Genomic DNA, 10952 nt, shown 5'->3' on the forward strand with positions numbered 1-10952 from the left:
ATATAGAGTTGGGGAACACTTCAATGACCATTCAGTTAACGATCCTTGGTGAGTTTAAGCCATTTTAACAAAGTACTAGGAATGACCTTCAACACTATATTAATATAAAATTGACCCTTTGTTCTAAATTATTTTATTAATCGTCTAGACAGATTACTGTCCAGTCAGAGTGAACAATATTACCCAGTGGACAAAGTTAGTGTTATTATTATCCCAATATACAACTGGGGAGCTGGGGCTGAGAGGAGTGGCTTACTCAGTGTCACCTACTGAACTCATAACAGTAGTGGGATTTGAACCAGCAGAGTGCTAATTCGCAACCCAATCACTTAACTACTATGCAGACTCTATACTTGAATCAGAATCCTCTTCATCTTCATAGTTAACCCAATTGACACATTAAGTAGGTACAATGTTTCTAAATAAGGCTGCATTATCTGATGCAATGCCCCTCCCACCCCATCTAGCAAGGATGAGGTAAAGGGGTGAAGTTTGCTATGAGTCATCAAGCGTAGAGCTGAGTAACAGCACATCCTACATTCTAGTATTCAATGGAGAAAGAAGTACTTGAGGCAGCTTATGTAAGATTCTGATTACTACTGCCCCCCACCCCCGCTCTGCCCTTAAACCAACTCCTCAACATGACACTCACCAAACTCTTCAGATCTGGCATATGCTGGTTGCTTACACCCCCTTATCCCACACCGGCTCGAAGTGCCAAGGGGGTGGCAACGTATGACTTACCATTCGTGGCTGTCGTACAGCTAAGTGTGTTGGGTTGGGGAAAGCAATGGTGAACTACCCTGTAAAAACTTCACTGTGAGACTCTGCGGATCTCCCTCGACACGCTATAGGACAGAAAGGCCTGGAGGGGGATGATCTATGGAGTAGCCGAGGGTCGGGCGCGACTGTGTGGCTTGGATCGGATCGGGGTTGCTTACAAGCCGAGTAAGGATTTTAATCTAATTTGCCAAGGGCTGGAAGGAAGATATTTACTCCACTCTGAAGATGAACTTCTCACAGTTCTCAGGGCCCTAGAGGAGGTCAGTTGTCTTAGGTCTCCATTTTCTCCTGTGGCAATATCAGTATAGGTAAAGGGTTTTTTTTTAAGTTGTTAGGTATTATTTGAATGATGAAAAGTGAAAATTTCTCAGACCAAGGCCTTGGGTCTAATGTGTGGCACTTGGTATTCTTATTTCTTTCTGTAAGTGCCAATGTGTAGCTTACATCTGGCTATGTACTAAAGGGTCACAGCTGAGCAACACACACCTAGGAATGAATTTGCCTGATACAGGACCATTAATGGTTAACCTGTGATGACATGGCTGGCAGAACACATAGCTGCATAGAGTGATGCAGCCTGCACCTGGCCATTACCATGCCAACATCACCACATCAATAAGAAATTCTGGTATTTGTTTTTGTGAAAATGCATTTTCAAGACCAAACTAAGAATGTTGAAAGCTATGTGTCTGAAAATGATAACCTATTATTGCAGTAAATGCAATAGTATACAAATTGTAGTATTTTAATTGGTCTTTGGGTTTAATTATGTGAATGGTTATTGAGAATTCCTTTTCTAGTTATGCTTAAATAAGCTCAAGTAAAACCAGCTTAATTCCTTTACTTGCATCATTACAGTACATCTTTAAGTTCTTAGAGGCTGAAGTTCCAAACCTGCCAAATAATACCGGAGTACCTGTAATTATGAAAAAGGACCTTCCCTCTCTCAATTTATTATCCGAAGTTCAACATTCTGACAGAATGATCTGTCAGTGAACCTCAGTATGAGAAATTTCAGTATTCTGAGGATATGTTGTTATTGAAGCTATATTTTTGAAAAACTCCTACAATCTGTAGTGATTCATGTAGGAATAGAGGATTCCGCTGCAAGAGTCAGTGGCAGCACCTCTTCCAAATTATATTTTGTTTGTTTAGTCAATTTTTGCCTGTAGCATAACTCACTTCAAATGGAAAACTAGTGACAGAACCAAAAACAGACATGTGAATTGCTTGGTACCATCAACTATAAAATAAACATCTCATGCACCTGTGTGTTATTTTTGAAGATACATTTTTAATGCTATCAAGATTTTACCTTTAAAGTGTACTGTGAAAAAGTGGAGAAAGTAGAAAAATGGTTAGTATTTCTTAAAAAAAATAAAAACTTGCTGGCTTTTTCTTCTTTTTCTACACTTCACCATTCTCTTTTGAGTTTGGTTATGGCTTTCTGCCCTATAAAAGCTCGATGATGTTTGCTTCAAAAAGATCCTTAGGTTTTAGTGCATGTTTGTGACTCAAAATTAGTTGAAATAACTAGGTTCATGACAAAAGAAATAATATCATTAAAGTCCTTAATGACTTAAGCCAAATTTTTCCTGGAAATATTTTTGTTCCTCCTTTCATACCTGTGTACTTCTTCTTTTTTTCTTCCAAAACTTTAAAACAAGTTTTGGAATTTTTCATGGCCATTCCCTGGGGTATATCTGCTTTGGCGAGATATCTAACTGTATTTGCTATTCTGTTTTCCAGACAGCAGCTTGGCTAGGCTTTGAAAAGAGGATGTTAGCATTTTTAAAGCCTTTCCCCTCTTTTTATTATATGAATCAGTGTTCTTGGAGGAGTCAAAGTTCAGTCCTCCTGCTGCATTACAATGCCTTTCAGCCTGATATTAGAGAGCAAGTCCCATTTTACTTTGTAATATGAAGCTTCACTTCAGCATTAATTCCATTCGGAAAGCAGCTGCGCTTATAATAGATTCCTTTTAAGCAAAATGGGAAAATATACATTTATCAAATAACTTTCTTTCAGTAGTGCTGCTATAGTCTTTATTGCATCAAAGTTGTCAGCAATCAGCCCATCTTTCTGAATAAAGATGTGCCAAATCCCAGCATCTGACGGCATACTGAATAAGCAATGAGTGAGCTCTAGGAGAGCATCTGTCTGTCTCCTTCTCTATCTGAGCTATTATAATATATATTTATTTATGCCCAAATTACCTCGCTGTAATAAATAAAAAATGCTGGGTATTTATTTGCTAAATACACATTTAAAGTGACACACAGTTAAAGTATCCACTTGTACCAACTTTTCTGCCTTTTGCTACTAATAATGTGCTAAAGCTTGAAGGGTTTCATATCTGAATATAATTCTTTAACACAGAGCCTCTTCTGGGCTATTTCATGCCAGGAAAGGAAAGGTACACATCAGTGCAACTGTTTGTAAAATGTTTGCCCTTAAACTATGGCAAAAACCACTTAAAGGCAACCCAATGTATTGTGTAGACAATACATTGTAGACAAGATTCAAAATAGCATAAAATTCATATTATATTTACATTTCTGATGAGAAAACACTGTTCATGTTTTCTTTGATTGCACGTTTATTTTTCATTTGCACAACTTCAGTTACATAACTTAGAACTGTATAAGGAGGAAGAACACCCCAAATCCCAACAGTCACTTCTTCAAACACTGTCCCTGCCTTCAAATATACTTATTCTGGACTTGGTAGAAGAGAAGATCTTCTGGCTCTTGTTGCCTTGCTTGTTAGGCTTGGATTTTGTTGAGAGATACAAAAGAGCATCAATGCATTATTTATTAAATATGAAACACATTCAGGAAGACACACAGCAAAAATCTTACTCCTTCAGCTTGCTGAAAACTGGACAGCTCATACCAGTTTCCTGGTATTAGGACAGGATGACTATTATCTACTACAGTGTTCCTCTATACCTTGTTCTCAGTGACAAGAATCTCAGATAACTCTGTGTCTGAATTACACTACTTCAATCTGTAGATGGGTACTTTACTTACATAATTGCATGTTTCTACATACAGATAAAATTTCCACATAGAAAACTAACTTATCGGGCAGAGATATTACAGCTTAGCCTTTTCCCTGACATCTCATTTTTTTAGTGAAGGGATTTTTCATAAATAATATTAATTGGGGCTTTGTTTTGAGCCGGAGCACCCCAGAATGGCGTTCTGGCACCTCTAAAAATACCAACATCACATATTTTTAAAACACCCTGGCCATTTGGGGCCCATTTGGACCTGGATCAGGACTCAAACGGCCAGGACCAAGCTGCTGCCAGGCAGGGAGGGTTCCCCTGCCTGGCAGCAGCCCATACCAGGCAGTTTCGGGCCTGATCCAGGCAGTTAGGGTCCATTTCAGCTATATTTAAACCATTTCAGGCCCAAAATGACCAGGATCAGGCTGCTGCTGGGCATGGAAGGGTTCTCACACCTGGCCAGGATTGGGCCCAAAACAGTAAGGACCAGGTCTATGCACACTTTTGGCAATTTTGGGCCTGAAATGGCGAGGATTGGGCCTGAAATGGTCAGGATCGGGCCTCTTCTGGGCGGGGGAACACTCCCCTGCCCAGCAGTAGCCCAACCCTGGCCATTTTGGACCCCTTTCAGCAATGGCCAGGATACTGCCCTAAATGGGCAGGTCTCTGCTGGGTGAGGGAGTGTTCCCCTGCCCAGCAATTCCCAATCCTGGCTGTCGATCCTGGCCATTTTGGGCCCCTTTGGCCATTTTGGGCCCAATTCAGCCTAAAACAGCTAGTAGCAGGCCTCTGATGGGTGGGGGAACACTCCCCCACCCAGCAGTAGCCCAACCCTGGCCATTTGGGGCCCCTTTCAGCAATTTTGGGCCCAATTTGGGCCCAAATGGCCAGGATAGGGCTCTAAATGGCCAGGATGGGGCCTCTGCTGGGTGAGGGAGCATTCCCCTGCCTGGCAGTGTCTCAATCCTGGCTGTTTCAGGGTTGATCCTGGCCATTTTGGGCCCCTTTTCCCATTTTGGGCCCAGTTCAGCCTGAAACAGCTAGTGTCGGACCTCTGATGGGCAGGGAACACTCCCCCACCCTGCAATGGCCCGGTCCTGCCTATTTTGGGTCCCCTTTGGCCCAAAATGGCCAGGATTGGGCCCTGAACTGCTAGGATCGGGCCTGAAATGGCCAGGATTGGGCTGCTTGCAGGTGGGAGAGTGCTCTCCCATGTGGCAGCAGCTTGTTCCAGGCCAATTCGGGCCTGATCCAGGCCATTTGGGGCACATTGTGGCCCAATACAGCCTGGATCTGGTTGCTGCTGGGCAGGAGGAATGCACCCCCATGCCACAGCAGCCTGTTCAGGTCCAATTCATGCCCAATCTGGGCCAAATTTGGCCTTATCCGGGCCAAATTGCCCCCCCCCAAGAGCATGGGAGCACTCCCAGGGTGGCCACATCCTGCCTGATGATGTCACTTCTGGGAAGTGATGTCATTATGCAGTCCCAGGAGTGTATGCACATTGCACATGTATGCATGTACTGACAGGGGGAGTACCTCCTCCCAGGAGTTGCCACTGGTGAAAGTTCCCCCACCTCTTTCCCCAGAAAAAATGCCCTGGATTACACAATTCCCACATGTAGACTGAAATGTACACTGGTAAATACATGCCATGTTCTGTGCATGTGCAGCTCCAAAATGAGGCAGTTAACTCCTTCCTGAGCTGTTTCAGCTTATAAAAAGGGCTCTGATCTGGGAGACAGGAGCCCTTCCCTTTCCCGCCCCACAATCCTAAACTAAATTGGTCCCTGCAGACTTTTAAAAAGCTTTTCCCCATAGATGTAAGGACATGAGGAAAGAGAGTCATGTTCAGGAAACCTGAACCCAACTTGTTAAAAATCCTAGTTTAATTATCTGGCACATTTCTCAAAGACTGATCATGGTTATATCCTACTTTTAAATACTAATGTTCAATAACTCAGTATTCTAAGGATACACCTATAGAACAACTGGGCAGGCAGGAAAAAAATTGTCCCATATTTATATAGTGTTTTTAATGTTTAAATTTTGTCATGTATATTATCTTCTTGTAAACATTATAATAGCACTATAAGGTATTATTCCTTTACTGACTATGGGAGGCCGAAGCTGAAAAACTTGTACCTTGCCTGCCATATAGTAAATTCATAGTAAGTATGACATTTGAACTAGGGACTTTTCAGATCACAGCTCATTCTTTCAGCCACTATGTTAACCATTTGCTGTGATGGTATATCTAGGATGTGATGCCCTAAAATAAGTCATATATCTTTACCAGGTCAGTGATAGACCCATGTTTTCTTGAAGTGAAATTCAAAAATCTCCCACAGAGCCATTCAAAGAGCCTCTATCTTTGCAGGACATTGTACTCTGTAGTTGCAACTACAAGGTTACTGAAAATCAATATTTAAAACTATGATTTTTTTTTACAAATAATACATTGTTCATCATGCTTCCCAAGATGCATCACAGCCACTTACTGCCACTTTGACAATATAATTGTTTCCTGCCATAACATTTACCAGTAAATTATACTTAATATCTAAATCTCAACGAAGATAATCCCATAGAGATCAGAAAAGTTTGCTTTTATTTGTTTCAAGTAATTTTCAACCCATCGTGCTTGACAGCTAAATAGAGGCTTGATTGGAAAACAATTAACATATTGAAAACCTCTAGAAAACAACTTATTTTCAATCAATGGCAGGCGGGTGGAAATAACACAGAGTTCAATGCTACAGTCTGTGTTTCAATAAACATAGGTCCAAGCTTTTTCATTCTGACCACAGCATAGTTTTGATTCAGAGATGGACACGATTGCCTGCTTCAGCCAATTGCAATCCTGTTATTAGTGGTGTTGTGAAGTTTGGTGTTGATTGCATTATGATGATTAAAACTACATAGATGTCATCAGAACTGTTTAAAAAACTTGAGACGTGAATACCATCACAAACGTGATGTTTAAAACTTCTGATCATTGCAACAAACCTATTCTTAAATATGAGTAGCCCTGAGACCTTGCATTATGTGATAGTTTCCTTCAATTTGTTAGATTGCTATGATATCCTAAGAAGCAGATTCTGCATTTATTTTTGTCGACTTGGACATGAATATAGTTATTTTTCAAAGTTAAAACTATGACATTTGTAAGCATCTGACAAGCTGAAAGTGCAACTGGCCCCATTCCTCCCAATATTTTAAAATTTAAAAGATCAGTGCCTGCAGCTGTAAAAGAATAGTTGATCTAATTGATCCCTCCTCCCCGGGGGAAGCAACACTTCATTTAATTAAGAGCACAGCCACCTGCTTGGTGTTCTACCTCTAGCAGTATGCTTCCATCAGTAGATTACAACAAAGTGTTTAAATGATGTACGGAGCTAAACTACTGACACATTCAGTTGTGGTAGTGGTTTTTAGACTTTCATAACAATAGCTGAGTGAAAGCCAATTTGTTAAAAAAAAACATACATTGAAGACAGAAGATTTTGAGACATTGCTTAGACAGAGGCATCACAAAATCAAGTTAATTTAAGTTTAGAATGCAGTATGAACATCTTTAAGATGTTTTCATGTCCATTTCAAAACCCAAGGACAAAACCCAGCACATAACAGTAAATGGTCTGTCCAAAGCAGTGATGTTAGGTCTTTATAGTAGAGGAATTCCAGGAATCCATTACACATCTGTGAATCAGCAGGGCTATAAAGACAAGTGCTATAGTGAAACGAAAGCAATTTTCAACTTAATTCAAGATGCAGAAGAAAGAGAAACAGCTCTGCAATATTGCAGTAAGCCAAATTTGACCTTGCACTGGTTCAGTCTGACCCTCATACATGTTATGGAGGGTCAAATTAGTTGTACAGGTTTTTAAAGAGCTGGGTCCAGGTTCCCTCAAACCTATAAAGTTTTTGTTTGGGGTTTTTAATTTAATTAATTTATTTTTTTGCTTTTAAAAATCTTACACAGAGATCTACCTCAGGCTGTGGGACTGGATCACCTCCAAAGGAAGGAAAAATTAAATGTAAGGAGTCATGTGTGATTGTCCCCATACCAACTAATGGATTTGTATCCCCATACCATCTGTTCAAAGACTGCCTTCATAATCCAAACCCTTCCATATTCTACAACTAGTATAAACTAGAGTGATCTTACAAGAACCATATCACACAGGGTACACGGTAGCAACTTTTTTGTACCCATAATCAAGAAATTACCCTAACATACATAAAAGCATGTAAACAAAATCTGGGGCCTTTTTCAATAGGAAAGAATTAAGCATGTGCTTAATTTAAATCAATGTAAAAAAGAAAATATTGAAAACAGAACTATATATCACAGTGGCATCCAATCATGCACCTAACCATCCATACACAGAAGGCAGGTGGTGTTTTCTAGCATTCCTCTCGATATGTGTAGCCTCTTCAGGCCGCCACTGACAGAAGTGGTCATTTTGAAATTACATACCAGTGTGTGAGATGACTGAATGAGATCCCAGCAGTGAACAGGCATTATATGAACCAGATAAGTTTAAATTCACAATACCCATTTTTCAAACATCTAATAATCTTAGGTTATCTAGATACTTAAATAATATGAAATTATCCATATCAGTAATTGGAGAAGCAGGAAGAAAGAAAAAAAGAGTGAGGAGCCTGAAAAAGTAAGATTTTACTGTGTATGCATAATCTGTTTCATTTACCATGTGTTAACACTGTGACTTTTATTACTAGTAAATATTTACAAAATATGTTGAAATCTTCTGTCCATAAGCAGAGAAATAAAAAAAAAGTTTCATTTGAATTGAGTGAGCTTATGAGTCATACAACTAAAAACAGTGTTCAAGAAGCTTTGAATTTTGAACGTGTTTGCATGTGCCTGAGTTCAAAAAATGTTGTATATCCTTAGAATTTTATGTTGGAAGTTATCTTTGGTTTTTATTTTCTTCCCTTCCCCCACTAACAAAATGAATATTGAAAGCCAAAGTCTTGATATCACATATTAAGCTCTGCCAAAGGGCATGCTGACTTTAAACTCATATTCATGTCCGTCAGTACAGTTGACCATCCTGTAGGTCTCCCTGGAGCAAGAGAGTGCCATTATCTGATACCACTGCAGCCTTTGAAAAAAAACTTGACTTAAAACCTGATCAGGATACCCTTATTATATGGTAAAAATTTTGCACAAGCTCTGGTTGGACTCAAACTTGGACATTTCAGTGGATTCTTTCAAACTGAGGGTCCAATTTGCAACTGATGTTCAAGTCTATGGGAAAGACAGACATCCACATTGATGCCTGTTGTTCAGGGTTTGGAGAATAAGATTTTTTCTAACTTGCACCTCTGTTGACTAATTGTGATTGGTGGAAGTGGTGGCTCTCCTGCAGCTGATGAGGTTGGATGAGTTCCAGAGCGTCTTTTCTAGGTGAGTGGACCACTATGGTGCCTTTTTCCAGCATCATTTTAGCTTTCCACTGTATCTGATTTTTGACAGCTGAAGAGTATTTATTTATTCTCTGGTTCCATTTCAATTCTCTGTATTTATTAATCATGTTTGTTATTTTTATATTGTGGTTAGGGGCACTGTAAAGTTCACATCGAACCGTTCAATAGTCAAACTTACTGTGTTTGATTTCAGTGATCAGATGTAAGCCAATCATCCAGTCTTAGTTCACACCAAAACTCAGCATCTAACAAAACATTGCTTATCCAAACAGATCAGCAGCCATTAACATTTGCTACTGACATTGCAGATGATTGTATTTTTAAAAGAACATTTATTTATGACTAATTTATATGATTTTAGACTGATTTGGCTATCTGTGGCTACATGCAAGACGCAAAACACCATTTTCTCTTAATTTTATTTATGCAGTGCACCCAGAGAGCTTTATTTGAAATGGCAATCCAGCCCTCCCCAGCTCACAGACATGGCTGCTAGGGCCAGGGTCTGCCTTTACCACCCCAGAAGGGGAAAGCAGCAGGGCATGCCTCCAGCCATCTGGGCACTTAGGAGGTGGGGTGGAGCTGAATTACTTAAAAGGTGACTTCACCCCCTGGCCCAGTTGTGAGGACAGACTGCCTAGTGGGGAACCCCTGGACAAGTCAGTCCTCCCCCAGCTTCACGGCCGGGTGTGGAACTTTAAGGCGGGGAGGAGAACCACTTTGCCTGGCCAGCCAGGTCCCAGCCATACGCATGGATGGCTCACACCCAGGGCAGTGGGGCTTGCCCAGACAGGTCAAGGCGGAGGTCCAGGGGTGATCCAAGGGCCTTACCTGTACTGCCTGTTAGGCCCTTGCCATGTTAGCATTTATGTTGTTGTCAAATAAAAGTGGCCCATTAGTACCCAGGTCTTGTGTCTGCCTCTTTATTCTGACTTAGGGGGGTGCAAATACTATTGCAAGTGTACAGTACTGTTCTGATGATCTATTGCCTCAACCTCTGAAGTTTTTTTTTCCCCTTAAAGTAAGTCTAGGCTTTTCCCATGAAGGGAACTGTAAGAGAACCTCCTCCCTTATAACTCCCCTTACCTCCCCGCTTATAACTCTGCAATGAAAAGGGCTAGACACTTTTTAAAAAGGAAAGCGTTGATCTCTGATGGGACATCAGAAATTGAAGCAATAGATTGTAGAACATTAATACACACTTTCAAAATAGCAATGACTGATCTTTAAAAAAAAATTCTCAAAAATTGTTGCAAGAAAAATTGCCACAGCTGCTTGAAAAATACTATAAGGAAGTAACCTGCTGAAGAGCTGCAAACAGGTAAAAAAAACAGTCAACCCAATCATCAAAAAATCAGCTCCTTGTTCATGACAGGACGTGAGCCAAACTGACAGGTGTTCAAGCATCTCTAATGCTTATATTTTGTATTACTTTTATGTTTGGCTACTGGGTTTCTGCTTGTTGATATGAAGGCCACTGGACAGTTTGACATGTAAAATAACTTATTGCAGTATGTAGTCAGCAATGATTTCCTTAAGAATATCACTTAGAGGAGATGCCTCACTTCATTTGTCATCCCATTCTTTCTGCAACCAATATTCTTTGAAGGTCACGGTGGTGAATGAGCAATTGTTTCTCCTCCTTCTGAATGTTCACTAAAGACACAAAAAATAAAGTTGTCCATCCTGTATTATC

The sequence above is a fragment of the Eublepharis macularius genome, chromosome 4 (assembly GCF_028583425.1).
Source record: "Eublepharis macularius isolate TG4126 chromosome 4, MPM_Emac_v1.0, whole genome shotgun sequence".
Classification (NCBI taxonomy): Eukaryota; Metazoa; Chordata; class Lepidosauria; order Squamata; family Eublepharidae; genus Eublepharis; species Eublepharis macularius.